This window comes from Mesocricetus auratus, unplaced genomic scaffold (genome assembly GCF_017639785.1).
Source record: "Mesocricetus auratus isolate SY011 unplaced genomic scaffold, BCM_Maur_2.0 Super-Scaffold_15014, whole genome shotgun sequence".
Lineage (NCBI taxonomy): Eukaryota > Metazoa > Chordata > Mammalia > Rodentia > Cricetidae > Mesocricetus > Mesocricetus auratus.
Genome location: NW_024429186.1, coordinates 77,383,574 through 77,405,285, shown reverse-complemented (window position 1 = coordinate 77,405,285; position 21,712 = coordinate 77,383,574). Strand labels below are relative to the sequence as shown.

The window sequence follows — 21,712 nt, the reverse complement described above, 5'->3', positions numbered from 1 at the left end:
ACTTTAGTAGTAAGGAGAGGGGAGAATATGTAAACTAAATGACAGCAATTGCAGACAATCCAGCTAAAATTCGAGATGACAGCTACTAATGCCTGCATTGTCTCCCCCACCGTCATAACTGATCATAACTCAGACAGCAGTTAAACAGCTGGGAAGCCCTGGCTCCCTCTCTTATTTCTCCCTGTTCTCCAACCGCTATAGTAGCAACAGCAGCCTCAGCAGCCAGGCTGGGCTGTAGCTTGCAGTCACGCAGACCGCTGCCTCACCACACACACACACACACACACACACACACACACACACACACACACACACACACACACACACACACACACACACACACTGCACACACTTCCCGAATCAACGCGTTCTCACGCAAATCCTGGACCAAGAGACAAGAGAGAAGAGCATTAGGCACGGACAACAGGTATTTCCTCTGACAAATTCAGTGTCATTCCTGATGCCTAGTGGTTTGCATAAGGAAGCAAGCCTTTGCAGTACCTAGCCTGTGCGAAAGAGGACTGACTGGAGGTGGCCTCGGCAGAGGAGGGTGAAGTGGGAGGAGTGAGATGTGGGGAAGAGGAGATGCCAAAATTGACTTTCAGGCTCCGGAAGCCTACAGATCTCAGCCTCCGCTGCTTTTGAGTTGCAAATGATCTGGGAGTGGTGGGTTGCACGCAGCCCGTGACATTGCCTGGAAGAAGACTTCCATCTTTCAGTCACTAGTTCCAACCGGCGGTGTGTTCTAGAAGGGGGTGGCAGCAGGGAGGAGGATGCTCTGAGTGGAGTTCTTGAAGCTCCGCTCTTGGGGAAAGCCGGGCTGTGTGGGAGCTTTCTGACTGAGCGGAGAGCGTGTGAATTGGAAAGGATCCTGAGAGCTGGCTGGTCCCAGTTCCTCTCCGGAAGAGCTGTCGCTCTCGCTTCAGAGATGCGCCTTGCCTTCGCCTGCATCACGCTGCAGTAAGTTCAACTCAGCATGGTTGGTTGGCAGTTAGAGTGGCCTCTGGGTATGTGGTTTTGCGGGGGGGGGGGGAAGCTGAGAAGAAATGGCGAGGAAAGTTAGGAAGGCAGAGCTTCGTATTCTCCATGTAAATCTGAAAGCATTTTGTCTCTCACTCCTGTGCTAATTATTAGTCGCCTTAACTGTTATCTGCGGCAAAGAACCTAGTGTTTGGTGAGTCTGGGCAAAGGGCTCTGTTCATTGTGCTTATAGGCAAGGAGACTGGCGTGATCCCCTGAAAGTTACTGATGCGAAGGCAGGTTGCCTATGGGGGCGGATGGAGAGGATTCATAGAAGCCGGCTTGGATTCCTAAATGCCCCAATTGTCCTAAATTTCATTCCAGAGTTATTTACTAACTTGTAAACAAACAAGCAGACAAAACAGACATGTTTTTATTTACTTTTACAATATTAAAATTAAACGTGAAGTTGACCTATAGCTAGATTCTTGGTGACAGACTAGGCGACACTGATGATATGATAAACATTCCAAGTCTTTCCAGTGGGTGGGGTGGAGTCTCCCAGGTTCTTACTGCTGCAATTATCTCTACTGTCTAACTAGTATGACTCGAAGTCTTCGTGATTTAAGTGGAATGATTTTCATGTAGATGCCATTGTAGTTAGCTACTTAGCAGGACTGTGCTCCCTGGCAGAAGAAAATGAAGGATTAAGAACTTTCAAAAACAACTCCAGCTTGTTTGTTCAAACTGCAGCTAACCAACTCTTAAAAATAGGTCAGCAAGGGCTAGCCCATTGTAAAGCAAATTACCAAGTAAACAAGATGTTGGCAGAACACTAAAGGTCTTTTCTAAAAGGGAAACTAGAAATAATTAATTTTAAACAGTTGGGATTATCAGGCCAGTTTCACTCTCATGGAAACCCACCCCATCAATATTAATATTTTAGATGGCAGAAACAAACAGAAAAGAGAAATAAAAGAATCTCTTATTTAGAAAGGACATGTCATATTTGGAAGATCACTGGAGAAATGACTGTTTCACTGTATTTTACTCCAAGAAAGAGTACAGTTACAGCAGAAGTTACCTAAAACAGGCTCCAGAACTCCTGGATCTTCAAATAGATACTTGCACATATACTATCATAGGTTTAAGAGGTCAAAGCTGTTTCAAACTTTGGAGGTAAATTCTGTGACCAGACATGGTTTTCACCTGTTATCTTATCCAGCTCTGAAACAGGAGGATTGTCAAAGATTTGAGGCCAGACAGAGTTCCACAACGAGTTCTAGATTATGATGTGAGACACTGTCTGCAAATGAGAAAGAAGACAGTGAGAATAGTAATTTCTGGGCATTGCAACTCAATTCTGAAACCCTCTATCACAAAACAGGAGGTAATTCATTTATCCTGCAATTTTGGTTTAAAGTTTTCCGAGTTCTTGTCTAATTATTTACTCCAAATAAGACAAGCCAAAAAGTAACCAGAGTTGTATTGTATAATCACCCACACACCTCCGAAATCTCTAGATATAAAGGCTCACTTAGTGTTGGGCATTTTTGTTGTTGGAATACCCAATTATTTTAGCTAACCATTCTGCCTATAAAATTTTTTTCATGCATAATCTCTAAACGTAACTCTATGAATCAGTGCGTAACAGGTGATCCAGGGAACGTGTTTGCCATGTGAGGGTGGGTAAACATTTTACACAGCAATGTGTATGTGTGTGTGTGTGAGAGAGAGAGAAATAGATAGATAGATAGATAGATAGAGAGAGAGAGAGAACCTCCATACACAAACTGTAAGAACATGCTGCTGTGAGTTTTCAAGCAGTTCCATAATATTCTAAAAATATTTAGTACGTGAAATCAGACATTGAGCTAATTATAGGAAAGCCAGGATAAGATCTCATAGCCATTTATCAAGAGTTCATCAAAGACAGAAGCATATTAGAGCTGAGTCGTAGCACTGTGCTTGTTTTATACTTCACAGTGTTGTCATACAACAAGAAGACTAGGTACTGTATCTGGGAAGGGGATTGTCAAAATTACTTTGCAGCGAAATTATTTTAATGTTTAAACCATTAGTGCAATTTTTGGGACAGTGTCTGTGCTAGGCAAGGAGGTTGTGACTCATGATTTCCCTTGAATGCTATTGAAAGAAATAGCTGTAGTCAGAAATCTCAGTTAGTAGCTGTTCTCTGAATCTAAATCTACCTGATGTTATGCACAGGCTAGATGTTCTAATATTATCCTTTCCTGGTTGGCTTTGGGATCAGAGCTGTATTTGTACATGCATGGCAGCTGCAGAATTCCCTTTGGAGTAATACCTCTATCACAGAGCACCTGCCCAGAGGAAGCTTCGGGGAAAGCTTGGAAGATGATTCTCCCTGTTTCTGTGGGATTTTTCTCTCCCTCATGAAACACTGACATGAAACTTAACCTCAAAGAAGAGTTCTGAGTACTTGTTCATCACTAGCTATTGGAAGGAAGTAGATGGAAGTATTGGGAGGCTTCTTGCATTATGACTAATTGTGGTTTCTCACCACACAAAGAATGAACAGTTGACAATTACTGCAAGTTTAATAATTGCAGGTAAAGGACTTTGAATATGCTGCCTTATTTATGGTACAAAAGCTACAAGGAGGAAGACATTAACATAAATCCTACCCAAGACTGAACTTAAAAAGAGGATATGCTGAAGACACTACCGTTGACAAATGATTGGCTAGTATAGGATAGCCTCCCTGGTGTGACTCACATTCCTAGTCCCTTTGCTGCCTGTTCTGTTAGGAAAGGACTCTTCTGTGGATCAGGTGGCCTAAGTATGTCACTTTCCTAGGCATTGGTATTTGGAAGTACTTAGAAATCACGCTAGGTAAGAGAGATGGCCTTGCTCTCTTCATACTCAGGATAGAAATGATGAAAATCGGAATATAAATTGACCCCAAGTCCAAAACTTGGCATAGTCACCATTCTAATTTCTGGCTTTACAAACTGTGGAAATGAAACTGGGGTTGGAGCCAGGAATAAAAGATGATGGGCTAATATGAGAGGAAATAATTTGCAAGTTCCAAGAGGTAAGTACTCCACAGGAGGGTGCTATAAAAATATGTGTACCTGTTCTATTCTGTGAGCCAGAGAAATTTAAGTTCTTTGGGAGTATTTGGGGTAGAGAGAAATTTAAAGTCAGGGATAAAACAGAGACTCAAACGTCTATATAGTTTATTGATTATAAAAATTAGATTAGGAGGCTTACCATTGGGCAATCTTTATGTAACTTTTAAAAGATAGAGAAAAAAGATAAATATGGTTTGGAAGGGCCAACCACCAGTTCCTGTATAACCATTTCCTGAAAAATTTCTGGGAAAGCTAAAGACCATCTTTAACTAGTGAGGATTACACCAAAATGGTCCACTTAAACAAAATGTCAGGCCTGAATGAGCCTAACCTGGTTATTGCCACTGATTTTTCATATCAGTGAAGATAAACACTAACAAGAATAAAATGGAAATGTTATAGGCTAGGAGCTAAACAATATTTTAGGATTGGCCTTTCTCATCATGCTAAATTTAAACTGCAAAATTTTATTGTTTTAAGGATTATCTGAGTCAACAATTTGAAATGAAGGATTTGTCTTTTAACAGGAAGTTTGCATCGCACAGTAAATTCAAAACACAGTGTTCTTGACTCTGTTATTTTTGAATGGCAGCCGTCAGTCAGCCAATCACTCTAAATGCAAGGAGCAAATGCAATTAACTTAAAGTCAGAAAATATAGGAATGTGCTCAACAAACAGGTTACTGATACAGAACTCTTCTCACACATATGTATGATGAAGGAGGTGTGCAAACATGTATCCTTGGTTACCATTCATTCTCTTGTCATTTGTAACATTTCTTGTTAGGGGTGGAAGCAAAGTGTTGATAGTTGACTTTGAAATAATTATTAACACTGGCTCTCTTGCTCATTGACTGTCATTTTCTTATGGTTTAAATATAATGCCAGCAGAGTTCATGGAGTGCTTACTAATAGGAGGGCTTTTACAAGCATCACACATGTAATTTTGACAATAACCTCAATTTGACAGTCTTACCTATATTCTTCCTTCCCATTATATAAAGGAGAAAACTGAAGAATGACAGGTTCAAGTGACTTTTTCCACAGTCACACCTTGGTAGATGAGATCAGAGTTTTTAATCTAGACAGTCTGTCTCCGGAAATCATGCTTCACTAAGTGCCCAGGCTTATTATAACCTGGTAGAGTTTATGCCACTCTGCACCTCCTTTGATTCTGCTTACTTTGCTCTGTCTGCAGTTTATTTCTTGACACCCAGACTACTCATGGCTTTCATGCTCATCAAAGTATTTCCCGTCAAGGTGCATCTTTATGCTTTAAATTTCTACTCTATTATTGGCCACATTGGGGATTCTGTCTGGATTCTAACCACTCGCCCTCCAGTCTATGAGATTACTCCAATCTATGTTTTACTTGCAGGTAAAAGTGAATATTTTCTTGTTTCTTCAATGAGACCGGGAGCCAAGGCCTACTGGTTTATTTTTGAAAGCTTCCAGTGCTTTGCAGAGCACAGTTGTGGAGCATAGTAATCACATGATCTAATCAACTAATTCAATCCCTAGAACAATAGGAAAACTCACTTCTGTAATGTTTAGAATCATTGCCCTTCTCAGAAAAATTAAAAAATTGTATTTCAAAAGCTAACTGTAAAGCCTTGAGTCTTAGTAATAGTGGAATAGGTAGAACTCACATAAATGCTATAAAATTATTCAAAATACCGTTTAGGTTGTGAACATTATATACAAAATTCTTGAGACCTAAAGTGTGTTTCACATATTTTGGGTGGGTTGATGTATTTTCTGGCATCAGTATTATATATTCGACAATGGGAGTCACATCAAAGCACAAAATTCATTTTTATGCACAATTTACGTAAGTAGTGTGAAGCTTAGTTTACGTGGCATTTTCTGTGTGACTATGTTTTTGCTTTACATCTTTTCTGAAGATAGCTGTAGAATTCTCTGTTCCATTCATATCTCCAATTAGAAAACTTTTAATTTGGGGATATTTCAAATTTCTTATAGACGTATCTATTATAGAGAGATAACTTTAATATGACAAATGTAAGTATTATTTCCAAAACATAAAATATAAATATTCATTGATGTCTAATTTCTGGGGTTGATATATTACTTTATCTTTAGATAAAAATGAAAGTAAATGTCAGAATAAACAAGCACTGTTCTGACCGAGATACCTCTCCAGTCTGAAACAAAGCTTTGAGATTTTTTATATCTTATTTTTATTGAAGAATAATACCTTCCAGGGTTTTAATTTAATCACAACTACCTATGGTTCAGTCATGTCTGCAAGCAGACTTTGCATTCTTCATTATCCTCAAAGAAGAAGAAACCATTGTTAACACAGGGAAACATCTGTCTTCAATCTGTATTCCAAAGAAATGTGTTCAGTTCTGTGATAATTTAAATTCTACTTTTAAAGAGGTTATTAGAAGTTTTTCATTACATATTTAATTCTATGATGATGCGAATTGCTTATATCATATGACTTTTCAAATACAAGACTTATTTAACAGTACCTCTGAGGTCAAATCATCTTACGTTATTCTTTTCTCTAATCCCCATAAATCAGTTATCACAGAAGACTTTTAATCAGTAGGAGGACAAGTGGGAAGAAAAGTGTGTTAGCTATTTAAATATATTTGGAGTTTCATTGACTGAGTAATCACAGTATGGTGTTCCCCCAGCAAAGCAGCTGGACCTTGCTTTATAATTTATTTCCTTTGCCTTTAGACAATTCCAAATTTTGATTGTTCATGATGAGATAGAAATACAGATAATGATTTGGAAAAAAATCAACTGGACATAAAATTGCTCAATATTCAAAAATGCTAATTTGAATTTTGTGTCATTTACTTCTTATGTATTATGAAATACCATTAACAGCTTCTGACTGCATTCAAAAATGCCTGCCAGGACTCAAATCCTTAATACTTGATTAAACTTTAGTCTATTATTTAAAATATTGTGGCTTAGCTTTCTTATAAATTATACTTGAGAAAAAATGAAATCCATTTCCTATACATGCATGCTTTAAACATGTATGTCGTGGCGTTAGAAAAGAATATTCCACAATAAATATTAAACAGTGTAGACCGTGGAGAGGCTAAAGAGAAAAACACTGTCATGTCAACTCCAAGGCCTGCGTTGAGATTCTCAGCACCCACATGCACCCATGGTGCTTTGCCACTGTAAACCCTCTGCTTTGGACGACAGACAATAGTGTCCCAGAAGCTCACTGACTAGCCAGTCTACCTGAATACTTAGTTCTAGACTCAGAAAACAAAACAAACAACAGTTTTATAAATGTGGAGATCTAGAGAGTACGACAATTGAGGTCAGCTTCTAGTCTCCATACCCGTGCAAAAGTGCACACATTCATGTACATATACAAGAATATGCAACACACATTTATAGCACACACACACATGCCATACACACACACACACACACACACACACACACACACACACACACACACACACAAGCTACTCTAGTCCCAGAAGACTTGGAACCATATTTCAGTTATAGTAAGGAAAATGTTCTAAAGGGACTCTATATGAGACAGTCGTTACTTTTGTTTTGTATTAATGAAATTAGTGATATGCTTTCTTTCTTGATTGTCTATATTATTACTTTAACAAAAAGGATTTTCTTGAATTGTTTTAAAAGAATGTTACTACTAATACAGATAAATCAGAAATGAATTAGAAACTCCCCAAGCCCCAAGTAGTGTAGGTGACACAATTAAACCTCAGAAATTAGAACTCTTTTACACATTTCTAAGATCATAGTGAGAGAGAACTTTCATTTTTTTCATTAACATTCTTAAAAATAGGATCTAACACATGCTTAAAATCAATGTAGAACAATACAGACAGCATTCTGTTTTTCTCTATGTTGGTTAGCCTGCTGTTTTTAACCTATGTGTTCCTTTTGTGTGAGGAAATCTATTATCACCTAGACAGACAGCTTCTGAGTTATATGAACTAGAAGGAAGGGAGTGTCCTATGGGAAAACACCACAGCATCCTTAACCTGAAGAGAGAACCTGAAGTAGGAAAGAAGAGTTTGTGGTTTACTCAGCAACTTGTTTTGCTGACACAGAGAACAGAAGCAAGTGTTTCTTCCTTGGCTTTTCTCCAAGACTTCCTTTTGCTGGCTAATGGAAAGAAGGAAAGATGGAGAATACTCACACATTGTGCTGTTCCTCAAGCGAATTTTGGATTCCTAAACCAATAGTCAGCTACTTGCAAATGTAAATTAAGTACTAAGACTGCCACCTCAAGAGACAGACACATTAATACCATGCTCCGGTACCTGATGCTAGTTTTTCAGTCATTGATAGATTTCCCTGTGAAGTGTACTGCCAGGGTCAGCAAAGGATGAGTCAGGAAATCAGAGAAATCCCTACAGTGTTCAAAGTTACCCTGACTGCAGTGACTGGGATGGGCTCAAGGAAACACATCTGATAAGGAACCAAGTACATCATTCACTCTGACAGTCTTGCTTTGAAAGAAACCAGGAGCTGATACTGACAGCAGGAGAGACAAGTTACAGGGGAAGAATCTGGTTGCAAGAACCCTTAGGCTTGCTCTCTCATTCCCACCTGCCCATTCCATTATGTTGGTTTTCATTAATGGCTCTCCTCTGCATAGCTTATGGGGAGAATGGGGTGTAACAGTGAGTTTAAGGGATTATACCTAACCTGACATAATCATTTAGAACAAGGCTGATGCTCTCACATCCTCGGAATTTTTAAATGCAGCATTTTCATGCACTCAGAAACAAGAGTGCCACATTATCTTTCCTTCCCCCTTTATATTATAGAATTGTTCAGCTTTGGGCAGCTTTGAAAGAATAGGAAAATACAAGCACTTAATGTTGCTTAGTAACTTCTCTCATCTGTCATTTTAGGCTGCACGCTAACAACCGTAACTTCCCCACACTTGTCCCAAATTACTAGAATCAAGAAAGAGCACACAAGCTGATGAGTCACTTTGCCATCGTGTTGTTCTTAATAAGAGATCTGAACACCAGGATGGGAGTTCTATTGTTACATAAGGTTGTTTGTCGCAGCGTATGTTAGAACTTTCTCTTGCCAAATAGAAGTCCCTGCCCGTCACCTGTTAACAAAAGCATAGCATAAAAGCTATCTACTAATGTGGCTTTTATCCAAGCTACCTGGATGCCTACTTGGTGGAACATTTGATACTTAACAGAGATTTTATCTATATAAGGACACTTAAAAAAGAAAATATATTAAATTTGACTATATAATATGGTTATTTTTAAGATATCACCAATGGGCATTGATTCTTAACATTAGAGTCAGTGTTTAACATAACAAAGTATCTGTTATACTTGATGTACTTTTTATTTCCCAGCAGCACCATGTTGATCAGGAATTTTTTTTCCTCCAGTAAAAAATACCAACGATACATTGCAATAGTTCTTCACATACAGTGTATATTGGAGGTTTTAAAAGAAACTTTCCCAGAGTTACTTAATCACAGAATACCTCATTCTGGGGAATCTATTAAAATGTCTCTGAAAATTGGAGCACAGTTAGGAAGTACTGATCTATTAGCATTCAATTATTCCTTTAAAACATGTTAGCACCTACATACATAATGATAGATGGCTCTGGAAACAAAATTATAACTGTAACCTGACCTTGACACTAGGGAGCTCCTAAATCTTGGTGTGGAGGGTGATATACAGGTGTAGAAATTAGAATACCTGAAGGTATACGCAGTAACATGTGTAGACACCTGTGGTACAGGAGTCAAGGAGAGAGAAGACTAATAAGTTAATCTTAGTTGAACCTTAGTTGAGGAGATAGTATGAATTCATTCCAAAAAGGACAAGGGCACTTACAAAGAAATAGCTAGTGATAATTTTTCTCTTATTTCACTGTGAGCACCAGCATTCCCATCATTTAGGGAAGCATAACTCCTTAGTGAACAGTGACCTATAGCAAACAAAGAGATGAGAACAGCAAACCACAAAAAAAAACTCATTTGCTTATGTTGTTGGTAATTGAAAGATTCGGCATAGATCAGAATATCTGGGAAACTACTAGAGTGAATAAAGATAATATTAAGTAATAATTTTGGTACATTGTTAGTAGACAATCTCGCAAGGAGCGAAAATGTGTTTTCACAGAAATGATAAACCACACCAGAAATCAGTAGGATTAAAGGCCAGGTAACAATGTCCTGTAATAACAGCAAAGTGATTTCCTGAGAGTTAAGTGAGACAGGACTGAACAAATGCCAGTCAGATTTGAACATGGTGTTTCCTGGTGACATAAAGGTGTAAAATCATGGGGTGGAAATCAAACCCCTGAATTCATGTGCTGAGTGAGTAGGAGTTCAGGGAACGGAAGCATTGTGACTCATTTCAAGTCTGTCCACGAAAATTTGAAGAAAGACAAAACTGTTCTTGAGAATAAGTGGGTTTATAGAAACTTTCATCTTCCCGAAATGGAATAATTTTTAGTTTATTTACGTATCTGTGATAAGATGAGCATGATGGAAATCATTTAGAAGGGAAGGACATTTAATGAACATCTAGGGTTAAGGTACTGAGTTTTAAAAATAAGCCACAGAGATACTTGTTTTTCACAAGGGGAAACATTCCCTGAAAATAAAAGGCAGGTTCAGGGCATAATCTAAACAGTCACATAAAGTTGAAGGCACTTTTGGAATTTTAATTTTCCTGCTAGAGTTTTAATAAATTGGAAAATGTTTGAGATTCTGAAAGGTTAAAGAAGACACATACTGTCATTTATGTTGAGAGGACACTATATGAGTAGGTGATCATGAATTTGCAGTTTTGCAACTCAACTCAGTTGCTTGGGAGGAGACATAGAAAATGCAAATGAGTTGATCAATGTTGTTTTATTTTATTTTCCCTTCACTTTAAAATGCCCTACCTATCTGGCAGTGTCATTGTCATCTTCCTCATTTTTCTTTCTGTATGGAAAATATGAATGGCTGTGTTCTCATCGCAGGAACTGGTTAATGTGTAGATAAGGAAGCCAGTTGCTTGGGCAGACATAACCTCTGCATGATGCACTGACATTCCTCTTCATTGTGTTAATCTCTGGTCATTAAGCACTGAGGTTTGGAATCATGAAACAGAAGAGAGTGCACGCTGTGTCCTTTTTTCCAAGAACCAGTGTTTCCAAGCATTGTTTCCTTCCACCAACCATCCATACAAGACCCAACAGACAGCTTTAACCTCTGTCTTCCCAACTCTATTTCCTGTGCTCTTTTTCTTACATTTAATATTTGGTCAAACCTTTTCAACCAAGCATCCTAGCATTCTGCCATTGCCTTTTCACTTCTGCTATTGAATGCTGCTGCAAATCTTCACTGTGGAAACTGGTGTCGTAATAGATGTGGGATCACTCTTCTCCCCTCAGATTTTCTGAGCATCCACACTGTTTTCTTTTCCATTCTCCCCTGCAATACCTAATTAAACCCCAGAATACCCGAAGTTAATGCTTCAATGAAATGAAAAGTATTTTAACAGTGTTCTCTTCACGTTATTTTTTATTTTGTTTTTACCATTTGAGCATTTAAGTTAAATTTTTATTATAACTGTAAAATTGCTATTATTAACTTTAGGTCAATGCTATTTTCTGTCTGGCTCCATATTCTTTGAGTCTTTTGCTGCTTTAAGCACCTTTGTTCTGTGACTGCTCTTTCATTTAATCTGTACTCCTACTGAGTCAGCCAGTTTTTAAATATACAAAAAAACAAAACCCAATTTTTCTTCAATGAAATGCACATAGCACAAACTGGGTGTTTAAAAAGTAATAAGTTAAATGCTGTGTGGATTTGAATGTCCCCCTTATTGGCAATGAACAAATTGTCACATGTGTAGACCAGACCAGCCTTGAGCTCACTGAGATCAACCTGCCTATGCCTCCCAAGTGCTGTCAGTAAATGTATGCACCACTTCCACTCTAACTTGTTGTCTCATAATTGTTTGTCTGGGTCAACAATATTCTTACCCTTTAGTCTGAAAGTGTATCAATTATATCTCCCCCACCTGATACTGACAGTACTAAGTGTGTTTCTTGATTTGGAGCTATCCAATCATGCTGCTTGCCTTGAAGCAAATAAGATTATTTATTTTCTATTTTATTTAAACTAGAAACTAGCTTGTTTTACATGCCAATCCCAGTTTCCTCTTCTTTTTCTCCAGCTCCACACTAATCTTCTATCCCATTCCGATTCTGCTCCCCAGAGAAGGTGAGGCCTTCCATGGGAGATCTTCAAAGTTTGTCATACCAATTGAAGCAGGGCCTAGGGCCTCTCCCATGTGTCTAGGCTGAGAGACTATACTTTTATGTAGAATGGGCTCCCTAAGTTCATTCGTATGCTAGGGATAAATATTGATCTACCACCAGAGGCCCAATAGATTGTCAAGATCTCCTAACAGTCACCCATGTTCAGGGGATCTGGATAAGTTCTATGCTACTTTCCCTGATATCAATCTGGGGTCCATGAGCTGCCCCTTGTTCAGGGCAGCTATTTCTGTGGGTTTCATCAGCTTGGTCTTGACCCTATTGCTCATCACTCCTCCCTCTCTGCAACTGAATTACAGGAGTTCATTCCATTTTTTACCTGTGGGTGTCTGCTTCTGGATAAAGGCTCTAGGATGGTATATAAGGTAGTCATCAATCTTATTATTGGGGAAGGGTATTTAAGGTAGCCTCTCCACTATTGATTATGTTGTTATCTGGTGTCATTCTTGTAGATATCTGGACATTTCCCTAGTGCCAGATTTCTCTTTAAACCTATAATGGCTCCCTCTATTAAAGTATCTCTTACCTTGCTCTGCTCTATTCTTCACCTGACTCAAACTTCCTGCTCCTTCATATCCACCCTTCCCTTTCCATCTTCCATTATCTTTCTACTACCTCCCTCTATGCTCCCCCAATGCTTCCAATTTACTCAGGTGATCTTGTCCCCTTCCTCTTTTCCAGAGGACCATGACTCTGAGGGTTCTTCTTTCCTAGCTTCTAAGGCAGTGTGGATTGTAGGATGGTAATACTTTGCTCTATGTCTAAAATCCTAATATGAGTGAGTACATAGCAAGTTTGTCTTTTTATGACTGGGTTACCTCACTCAGGATGGTTTCTTCTAGTTCATTCCAATTGCCTGCAAATTCCAAGATTGCATTTTTTTCCACAGAGTATTACTTCGTTGAATAAATGTACCACCTTTTCTCTATCCACTCTTCAGTTGAGGGGCATATAGGTTGCTTCCAGGTTTGTGCTTTTACAAATAGTGCTGCTATGAACATAGTGGAACAGATATCCTTGTTGCATGAATGTGCACCTTTTGGGTATAAGCCTAAAAGTGGAATTGCTGAATCTTGAGGTAGACTGATTCCAAATTTTCTGAAGAATCTCCATACTGATTTCCAAAGTGGCTGAATGACTTTTCACTCCCACCAGCAGTGGAGAACTGTTCTTTTTTCTCAACATTTTATCCAGTACAAACTGTCTTTGGTGTTTTGATTTTAGCCATTCTAATAGGAGTACAATGGTATTTCAGAGTTGTTTTAATTGGCATTTCCCTGATGGCTAAGGATATCGAACACTTTCTTTTTTTTCCAACATCAGATAAGCAATTTATTTATTTATTTTTTATTATTTATTTTTAAATTTAAGTTTAAATTAGAAACAAGGTTGCTTCAAAAGTCAATTCCAGGTCCCTCTCCGTTTCCCTCCTCTCCTCCCATGCCTTTCCCCCAAACTCCCCCCCAATATCCTTTCATTTCCCCAGGGAGGGTGAGGCCCTCCATGGGGATATCCATAGTCTGTCATTTCATCCAGGGCAGGGATTTTTTAAGTGTCTCTCAGCCATTTTAGACTGCTCTATTGACAATTCTCTGTTTAGTTCTGTACCCCACTTTTTAATTTGATTACTTAGTGTTTTGGAGACTAGCTTCTTGAATTATTTGTAAATTTTGGAGATCAGTCCTTTGTCAGATGTGGGGTTGGTAAAAATCTTTTCCCATTCTGTGGGCCACTGGTTTGTCTTGATAACAGTGTACTTTGCCTTACACAAGCTTCTCAGTTTAAGGAAGTGCAATTTATTAATTGTCTATCTCAATGTCTGTGCTGCTCGTGTTATGTTCAGGAAGCAGTCTTCTGTAATAATTTGTTTATGGGTACCTCCCAGTTTCTCTTCTAAGAAGTTCAGTCTGGCTGGATTTATGTTGGGGTCTTTGATCCATTTGGACTTAATTTTGTGCATGGTGATAGACATGGATCTATCAGCAGTCTTCTACATGCCAGCACCCAGTTATACCAGCACCATTTGTTGAATATGTTTTCTTTTTTCCATTGTATAGTTCTAGCTTCTTTGTCAAAAATCAGGTGTTCATAGATGTGTGGGTTAATATCAGAGTTTTCAATTATATTCAATTGGTCTACCTGTCCATTTTGTGCCAATAACAAGCATTTTTCAGAATTACAGCACTATAATAGAACTTGAAGTCAGGGATGATGATGCATCTGTGTAGAGAGAAGCCTTTTCCTTGCCAGCAACTTGGTTTTTCCCCTTCCAGCCACATTGTAGTCCCCAAATAACACACAAGACGCTGTATTGATTATGAAGCTGTTGGCCTTGCTTGTTTCTTACTGGCTAGCTCTGACTTAAGTATTTATCCCCATAATTGCTAATCTAAGTATCTTCTCTTACCAGAGAAGTTTCCAGGCTTCTTATCCCTATGGCGGTTACATCTTGACTCCCTGTGTTTCTCCTACCCAGAGTTCTCCTGTACTCTTAGTCCCACCTATCTTTCTTTCCTATTGGCCAACAGTGCTTTTTTGACATATATATAGGACTTCCCCCATCACATCTGGGTGTTCCTTTATTGTACAGGGTTGTTTTGGCTATCATGGTCTTTTGGTTTTTTTTCCATATAGTTAATTATTGTTCTTTCAAGGTCTTTGAAGAATTGAGCCATTATTTTGAAGCTGTATATTGCTTTTGGCAAGGTTGCTATTTTTGCTATGTTGACCTTAACTACCTACAGGGACATCCTTCCATTTTCTGGTATATTCTTTAATTTATTTCTTTAAAGACTCAAAATTCCTGCAATAAAGGTCTTTCACTTGTTTGCTTAGCCTTACCACAAGATATTCTATATACTTTGTGGCTATTGTAAAGGATTATGTTTCTCTTATTTCTTTCTCAGCCAATTTATTGTCTGTATATAGTAGGGCTACTAATTTTTTAAGTTACTTTTGTATTCTGCCACTTTGCTGAATGTGTTTATTAGCTGTAGGAGTTCTTTGGCAGAGTTTTTCAGGACTCTTAAGTAAACTATCATATTATTTGCAAATAGTGAAAGTTTGACTAGTTCCTTTCCAATTTGTGTCCCCTTGATCTCCTTTTGTTGTCTTATTTTTCTAACTAGAACTTCAAGCACAATATTGAAGAGGTATGGAGAGAGAGGACGGCCTTGACTTTTTCCTGATTTTAAAGGAATTGCTTTGAGTTTCCCTCCATTTAATTTGATGTTGGCTGTTGCTTTACTATATATTGCTTTTATTATGTTTAGGTATGTTCCTGTTATCCTTGATCTCTTTAGGATCTTTATCATGAAGAGCTTTTGGATTTTGTCAAAGGCTTTTCCAGCATGTAATGAGATGATCATATGGATTTTCTCCTGCAGTTTGTCTATATGGTTGATTACACTGATTAAGCCTACTTGACCATGTGAATGATTTTTCTGATACTCAATTTAAAGAGACATATAACCCCTAATAAAATAGAAGCAGTCATCAAAAATCTTACAACTAAAAAAGCCCAAGGCCAGATGGATACAGTACAGAATTCTACCAGAAATTCAAAGAACAGCTTTTACCAATATTCCCCAAATTGTTCCACACAATAGAAGCAGAAAGTTCATGGCCAAACTCTTTTTACCAGTCTACATTACGTTGGTACCCACGCCACACAAAGACACAACTTAGAAAGAGAACTACAAACTGATATCACTCATGAACATGGATGCAATATACTCACTAAAATACTGGCAAATCAAATCCAAGAACACATCAAAATAGCATCTACATACCTTGATTTAATTTTGGTAAGTCATATCTATCCAGAAAATTATCTATTTCCTTTAAATTTTCGAATTTTTTGGAGTTCAGGTTTTCAAAGTATGACCTGAAGATTCTCTGGATTTCTTCAGTGCCTGTTGAAATGTCCCCTTTTCATTTCTGATTTTGATAATTTGCATTTATTCTCTCTGCCTTTTGGTTAGTTTGGATAAAGGTTTGTCTATCTTGTTAATTTTCTCAAAGAACCAACTCTTTCTTACATTGATTATTTGTATTGTTTTCCTAGTTTCTACTTTATTGATTTCAGTCCTGAGTTTGATTATTTCCTCAGGGGTGAGTTTCCTTCTTTTTGTTCTAGAAATTTCAGTTATGACATTAATTCTTTAATATGACTATTCTCCAATTGCTTTCTGTGGGCACTTAATGCTATGAACTTTCCTCTTAGTACTGCTTTCAAAGTATCCCATATGTTTGAGTATGTTGTGTTTTCATATTCATTGAATTCAAGGAAGTTTTTAATTTCTTTCTTTATTTCTTCCTTGACCCAGGAATGGTGCAATTGTTCAATTTCCATAGGTTTATAGGGTTTCTGGTATTTGTGTTGTTGAATTCTACCTTTAAAGCATGGTGGTCTGATAAGATACAGGGAGTAATTCTGATTTTTTGTACCTTTTGAGGCTTGCTATGTTGCCAAATATGTGGTCAATTATGTGGGGCTGAGAAGAAGGTATTTTTTTTTGTGTTTGGATGGAATGTTCTATAGATGACTGTTAAAAGCATTATATGTAATAGCTAGATCCATGAAGCAACCTAGATGCCCTACAACTGAAGTGTGGATAGAGAAAATGTGGTACATTCACACAATGGAGTACTACTCAGAGGAGAAAAACAATGGAATCTTGAAATTTGCAGGCAAATGGATGGCACCTGAATGAGGTAACCCAGACACAAAAAGACAAACATGGTATGTATTCACTCATATATGGATTTTAGATATGAATCAGGGGAGTGTCAGCCTACAATCCCAGTGCCAGTGAGCCTGGGAAACAAGGAGGTTCCCAAGAGTGATGCATGATACCCCAGAGAAGTGGAATGAGGCAAGATCTCCTGAGCACATTGGGAACATTGGGGGAGGGGAGAGGGAACTAAGTAAAACAGAGGGGCTAAGAGGAGGGGTGAAGAAGGCACGGGGGAGCAGGAAGGTTGAGTCGAGGTAAGAATAGAGGAGAGTAGGATGAGTGATACCATAATAGATCGAGTCATTATAGGCTTGAGGAGTGAGCTGACTCTAGTGGGATCTCCAGAGTTCTACAAGGATAACACCAACTGGCAAACTAAACAATAGTGGAGAGACTATACTAATAGCCCCTCCTTGATGATAGGGTTTAGGACTATCCTATGTGCCATCCTAGAACCTTCATCCATGGATTGATGGAAGCAGAGACATATACCCACAGCTAAATACTGAACTGAACTCCTGGAACCTAGTGACAGAGATGGAGGAGTGATGAGCAAAGGGGTCAAGACTATGATGATGAAACCCACAAAGACAGATGACCAGATAAGGGGGAGCTCTTGAATCCCAGACTGATGGCTCAGAGGCCAACAGGAGACTGATCCAGATTCCATGAATGTAGTGCCAGAGAGGAGGCCACAGAAATCACTGGGGCCTTGGATAGTAGATCAGTGTTCACCATGGTTTATGAATGATCTTTGGGAACCCATTCCAAACAGAGGGATGCTCTCTCTCAGCCTGGACACATGGGTAAGGGCCTAGGTCCTGCCCAGGATGAAATGACAGACTTTAGAGATCCCCCCAAGGAGGGTCTCACCCTCCCTGGGGAATGATGTGGGGATTGGGTGGGGGACTGAGGAGCTGGTGGAGGGACAAGGGAGAAGGGGTGGGAAAGGGAGCTGGGACTGGTATGTGAAACATTCACGTTTCTAATTTAAATAAATATATACATTGAGATAAAAGTATGGTTAGGACTGGGAAAAAAGCAATTGTGTCATAACTTCTCTTAGTTCCTTTGTTTCTTTGTTAAAGGAACTGTCTAGAGGTGAGAATGGTGTGTTGAAATCTCCCACTATAATAGTGTGAGGTCTTATGTGTGATTTCAGTTTTAGTAATGTTTCTTTTATGAACTGGGGTTCCTTTGTATTTGGGGCATAGATGTTCAGAATTGAGATTTCTTAGTGGATTTTTCTTGTGATGAATATGATGAATATGAAATGCTCTTCTTCATCATCTCTATTAATTGATTTAATTTGTAATCTAATTTGTTAGATATTAGGATAACTATCCCAGCTTGTTTCTTGGGTCCAGTTGATTGGAAAATCTTATCCCAGCCCTGTAATCTGAGGTAATGTCTGTTTTTGAAGTTGATGTGTGTTTCTTGTATGCAGCAGAAGGATGGGTTCTGTCTTTGTATCCATTCTACTAGCCTGTGTCTTTTTATAGGCAAATGAAGACAATATTGAGGGAAATTAAGGACCATTGGGTGTTAATTCTTATTTGTTTTGGGTTAGTTATTGCTGGTGGTATTGTATGTGGATTTATCCTGCTTTTTCTTTTGGCTTTTGGTAAAGTGGGATTATCTATTGCTTATGTTTTTGTGAGTGTAGTTAACTTCCTTAGGCTGGAATTTTCCTTCCAGTACTTTCTTTAGGACTGGATTAGTGGATATTTATTGTTTAAATCTCATTTTGTCATGGAATATCGTGTTTTATCCAACTATACTGATTGAAATCGTTGCTGGTTATAGTAGTCTTGGCTAGCATCTGTGGTCTCTTACTGTTTGTAGAATATCTATCCATGACCTTCTGGGTTTGAAATTTTCCATGGAGAAATAAGGTGTAATTCTGATTAGTTTGCCTTTATATGTTAGTTAGCCTTTTTCCTTTGCTGTGATTAATAGTCTTTCTTTATTCTGTATGTTTGGGGTTTTGATTATTATGTGGCGAGGGGACTTTTTTGTGGTCTAATCTATTTGGTGTTCTGTAAGCTGCTTGTAACTTCATTGGCATGTCTTTCTTTAGGTTGGGAAAGTTTTCTTCTATGATTTTGTTCAATACGTTTTTTGCACCTTTGAATTGGGTTTCTTTACCTTCTTCTATACCAGATATTCTTAGGTTTGGCTTTTCTTCGTGTTTCATATTTCCTAGATATTTTGTGTTAGGGATTTGTTGGACTTAAGATTTTCTTTTATTGATTAATCTATTTCTTCTAGTGTGTCTTCAACACCTGAAATTCTCTCTTCTGTCACTTCTATTCTGCTGGTTATGCTTACATCTGTATTTCCTGATTGTTTACCCATCTTTTCTAATTCCAGAATTCCCTCAGACTTTGCTTTTTTTTATTGTGTCTTTTTCAGCTTTCAAACCTTGCACTGTTTGAATTGTTTCTTGCAATTTTTAGTTAGTTTTTTCTTCCATTTCTTTAAAGGATTTTCTCATTTCCTCTTTTAGGGTCTCCATCATCTTCATGATGTTGTATTTGAGGTGGGTCTCTTCTGCTTCATTTGTGTTGGGATGTTCAGGTCTGGTGCAGAGTCTCTAGACTCTGGTGGCATTATAGTGGTTTTTCTGTTGTTGAATATGTTCTTATATTGTTGTCTTCCCATCCCTTCTTCTAGTGGGTGCAGTGGGGTCTCTTCCTCTCCTGGTGGGTACTGGTAAAAGGTTCTCTTCTGGTGGATGCAAGCAAGTCCAATACTCTGATTGTTCTCACATTAGGTATAGAAGGGTCTCAGGTACTTTCTCTCCAGGTGGGTGGGAGAGGGACTTGCACAGTGATGTCCAGCAGATGTGGGGTTGCTTGGTACACCGTGGGTGAGTAGACCTACCTGCAGTTCCCAGGCCATGAGATCCCAGAGTGAAAAGCAGAGAGTCTGGCCTGACCCAAGCTCACCTTTCTCTTGAGTGGGGAGGGAGGAGCCAAATGACATCAGAAGATTCGAAGTTGCTTGATCAGCCAGGGACTAGTAGACCTGCCTACAGTCCCCAGGCCAGGAGTTCCAGAGTCAAATGAGATTACTTTCAATTTGAATTAGTAAAGTGATTACAGCCTGATTTCAACATTTTTAAGCTAGTTGTAGTCATTAAGTTAAGTATGTGTGGATATGGATGTGTGTGTGTGAGTGTGTGTGTGAGTGTGTGTGTGAGTGTGTGTGTGTCTGTGTGTGTGTGAGTGTGTGTGTGAGTGTGTGTGAGTGTGTGTATGTGTGTGTGTGTGTGTGAGTGTGTGTGTGAGTGTGTGTGTGGTGTGTGTGTGTGTATGTGTGTGTGTATGCGTGCGTGTGTGTTTGTGTATGTGTGTGTGTGTGTGTGTGTGTATTGGTATTCTGCTTGTGAACTTGAATATAATATTCTTCCTTGAAATTTTTCCTAAATAATAAAACTAAAGACAGCTGTGACCTAAAAAAATTAAAATTAGTGCAATTTAGTATTGCCATCATTATTTTATCTGTGATATTTAAAGAATATAAATTTACAAGAAAATAAAAACTACATGGAATGAGAAACCTACCAATCTGCAATACCCAGTAAGATTTACAGCTAAGTAAATTGTAATAAAGTGATGTGGTGTGTGTGTATGTGTGTGTGTGTGTGTGTGTGTGTGTGTGAGAGAGAGAGAGAGAGAGAGAGAGAGAGAGAGAGAGAGAGAGAGAGACAGAGAGAGACTGAGACAGAGACAGAAACAGAAGAAGATAGAGAGACAGAGAGGGACTTTCTCTGTTTGGTTTCAGGTATTATCGAGAGAGGCAAGCAAATGCATTTCAGTATGATATGTATGCCATGACAAAGAAGACAGAATGGAAACAGAATTTTAAGCTTCAATGAGTAACTTTCTTGATAGATTAGTTGAAGATTACTTTCAGTTTTGTCTGGGCATAATTTCTTCTGTCTTGTGTTCTTCAAATACCCCTAAATTGGCTTTATTTTCCATACAAGTAGAATTTTACTTCCTTATTTTAGAACACTTTTCTTTCCATTTCTGTTTTAGTTCTTAAGTGATTGAATATGAATGATTATTGATTCCTGTGAGGACTTGTTTTCTTTTTCCATGATTACTGAAGAAAATGTTGTTCGCCTAATATTGCCCAGGGGGTGTTTGTTCCTGGCTAGTGTGATGAGTAACCCCAGCTTTCCAAATCGAGCACTGGTGTATTCACTGAGCAGGTTTTCCTGTCTCTTCCTATGGAGGTGAAGGGAAGCCATAGCCAGCTCTACTACACTGGAAGCACCAAGAGATAAGACACAGAGAATTTTTATTTAGAGCAACAACATTTCCCCAAAAGGAAAGGATGCAGAAATGACCTACTATCCAGATGGATTCAGACACTCCAATTGCCAACATCTGCATTGTGATGGCTAGGAGGATTCACATCTCTGTGCGGGAGGCCAGTAGCACTCAACTGTGAAAACTACCTCTTGTGAAACAAAGCAAAGCCTCAGGGAGGATCTGCCCACTTGCCTTCTTAATCTTGTATTTATTCTTTGCAAGGATTATTTGGTAGTTTGCTAGTAAATCACACTGAACACTAAACAAGCTGAGTC

The 21,712-nt window shown here is 38.5% G+C and overlaps 1 protein-coding gene across 8 annotated transcripts in view; it reads left to right on the top strand.

Annotated features, from left to right (window-relative positions):
* The first annotated feature begins 292 nt into the window (after nucleotides 1-292).
* Nucleotides 293-21,712, top strand: part of Dgkb (diacylglycerol kinase beta) — a 744,334-nt gene continuing 722,914 nt past the window's right edge. For 3 of the 8 annotated variants that reach the window (XM_040743226.1, XM_040743224.1, XM_040743222.1), the window contains exon 1: nucleotides 488-960. The gene's annotated coding sequence lies outside the window, so the exon portion shown is untranslated. Of the gene's footprint in view, nucleotides 428-486; nucleotides 961-21,712 lie in introns of those variants that run through there. The other 5 variants (XM_040743223.1, XM_040743219.1, XM_040743220.1 and 2 more) reach the window with 4 other exon arrangements.